This window comes from Suricata suricatta, chromosome 6 (assembly GCF_006229205.1).
Source record: "Suricata suricatta isolate VVHF042 chromosome 6, meerkat_22Aug2017_6uvM2_HiC, whole genome shotgun sequence".
In the NCBI taxonomy this organism is placed as follows: Eukaryota; Metazoa; Chordata; class Mammalia; order Carnivora; family Herpestidae; genus Suricata; species Suricata suricatta.
In genome coordinates, this window is record NC_043705.1 from 134692224 (window position 1) to 134695451 (window position 3228).

The window sequence follows — 3228 nt, forward strand, 5'->3', positions numbered from 1 at the left end:
TAGTTTCATATCATTCATAAGATTTTATTTTATAGCATGTGTATGTATATATACACACATGTATATATGTGTATGTGTGTGTGTATACACACATGAGTATATAAAGTATGCCTCAATTGCTTTAAAAACTAGGTTTGGACTTCACAAGTTTTTTGCAAAACGACAGTGACTAACACAGACATCCATTTTACAGTGACCAAATCTCCCCCAAACGTAAGTTTTTCATACTCTACTTGAGCGTGGAATGAACATGCTTTTTCAACTGTTCTTACTGTGAATTTGAAAACTGAAGAGAAAACATTGCATCTCAGACTATAACATGGTTTGTCCTGGTAAATCCAGGAAGATTATAAAAATGCCTCCAAGGTTAGAGAGCCGAAGACCTCCGAGCTCTTCCATTGGACATTCGAATTAGGGTGACCCAGCAGGAGAGAAGGCTCTCCCCAGCAATGGCCTAATGAAAAAATGAGCAAAGTTAAAGACAAAAAAAAAATGCCACCGTCTGGTAGGGTCATTGTTGGTGCATTTTGTCAAAAGGTCCATCAGCCACCTTTCTCCACCTGCGAAGGACTGTCAAAAAACTAGCTGAATAAAAGGTAACTGATTATTTTTTCAATTTCATTTTTAAAATGATCTCTCTTAAAAGCCCATGACTCACTGAATTTGGGGCATATTGGTATATAGTTGCTATCAAATTCCATCTATCTTCTAACTCACCTCTCCTTCAAAAAGATGACCTTAAGAAAAAAAGAAAAAGAAAAAAATCCAGATAGCTCTCTAAACCATAAGAAGCCACTCAGTACTAAAGACTAGAGAGAGAGAGAGAGAGGACCAGCCAGCTACCCTATCCAGTACACACCCTGATCTATTAAATGTGGCCAATAACAAGATCCTTTTATTAAAAGGAACAAAAGAGAAGACTTCCATTTTCCTGCCACACGCTGTCCTATCATGGTCTCCTGAGAATGCTTAAACATAAATTCTTTTAAGCATAACAGCTATTGCAAAAATACAGTATACAGCTATTTTACATCCATAAGTCACCTTTTTGGATGGTATAATAAAGTAGCCCAAAAAGAAATCTAAATGGCCATAACCTGGATAATACATCATTGTTAAGAAAATCGGGACCAAAGGTATATGTAGCACGGCTTCTGTCAGATATTGGAAAAAAACAAAAAAGGAAGCATTATGAATTCAATCAACCATCTTCAGCCCCTGCAGCCCAGGTGGCTTTCTTCCTTCTTCTTCCTCCCCTATCAATGATCTGAAACTCTGTGGGGTGGGCCTTTTGGGGTCCCTAGAGAAACAATGAAGCAGGGATCAAGAGAAAACACCGGGTTAGGATTCTGACAAGGTAACCATTTTCTCTGCCCTGGGTTTTGTAGGCCATCTTGTTCCTATAAACGCCAAAATGTCTTAATTTCTCCCAAGTAGTGACACTAGAGGCAGATAGCCACAGTTAGTTTTGAGGTCAAGGTCCCTTAATCAAAGGACCATCAGCAAAAATCTGTCAAATGGTTAATTGATGCAAATCAAGGGTCATCATCCCCCGCGGTGCAATATGTTACAAGAAAGAGAACAATGGACAGTACTAGAAAGGAAAATAGCAGTATTCGGTCATTAAAATATTTAATCCACAGGGTGCTCTCATCACCAAGGATAATCTTTACTTTTCATCAACTGAAATCGCTAAGAAAGCAAAAGATGAAAGATAACCTGAAAAAGAAGAAGCATACACACAGAGGGGATTAAAAAAACCTGTCATTTGTGTCCAAGGATTTCACCCAACATTTAGGGCAAACGCCTTTGTTCCTCGGCTTCGGAAGGGAGTGGGTGGGTGGGTGATGGAGAGATCAGACGGGGCTGCCGGGGCCCTCCACACCCTGCTCTCCGGCGCATGCGCGAGGCCAAGACAAAGGAATAGGTAATTACAGTCCCGATTCATTCATTTTGCCCGCAGTAGAGGATCTGCTAGCCCTGGCTGTGGTCCCGGGAAGGCTGACCCACACCCCTACAGCAAAACGACCACCTCGATGCTGCTGTTGGATTTTGGCCCGCGAGGCAGTGGCCTCGCGGGAGACCGAGGTGTGTCAACGCGGTTCAAAGGTACTAACATTGCGCCCCTGAGCGCCGTGCTGATTTCACCAGGGCGAAATTTACACAGGCACAGGCTGTCCAAAGAGTTCGTTTCAAGGCGGAAATGTCTCTGGGGAAACAGATAAGGAGCCCAGCCGAGCGTTCGATGAATATTCATGAAAGAATGCGGTTTGTAGCCGCGCGCGGTGTGTGCGGTCGCATCCAAGAGACTCCGCAATTTTTTTTTATTGGAGGGTGGGGGGATTGGGCGGGGGCGTGGGGAGGGAGACAGGAACCGGGAGTCGGGTTTCAGCGTTAGCGCTTTCGGCAAAACCTGCCGAACCCCAAACCTTCGCCCACAGCGGGGCTGGGCCGTGGGGGACCGCGCGCTGTCAGGTTCACGTTCACACTCGCGCGGCCCGGGCCGCGAGGGTGGAGGCGCCCAAGGAGTCTCTGCACCGAAGCCCTGCAAAAATTAAATGCTCCGAGATGGCCCGCAGGTTAGTGGGCAGGCAATTCGGCCACGTCTGAGGCGGTGGCTTTTATCCGCTCAGATGGGCTTTGGCAGGCACGTTGTCGCGGGAACTTCGCACGCCTTGGCCACCGCAGGCCAGGATGCAGGAGTCCCCCGGGTCAAGGAAACCCATTTGCTGAACCAGAAAGCCACCTCCTTCCTTGGGATCACACCAGATCCCCATATTCTTTCTCCCCCTTACTCCCGCCCCACCCCGCCCCCACCCTCCATCTTTCGCTGCTGCGCCCGGCTCTCCAAGCGCTTTCTTCCGGGCTGTGAACGGTTCCGATGACAGATACGCTCCCTTCAGCCCACAAAACCGTCTCCTCGGGACTCCGTGCGTTTAAAGGGGTTCGCATTCTACAACCTCCTCCTTCACGAGCAGCTTCCATCCCGCTACCCACCCCCCAACTCCGTGTATCTGACTTGCCACCCACCTCTTCACACCCACCTCGGGGGGCCCCCATCACCCCAAATCCCCGAAGTGCGACGGGAGCCTCGCGGAGGGTCCCCGCGTTGGGCGCCGTCTAACGAAGCCCGCTGCGCCCCACGCCCCCGGCCGCGGCGCCGAGAGAACAAAGGGCCTCGAGGTGGGGCGGGGGCGAGCGGAGGCCCCCGGGCTGCCGGCGCCCCGG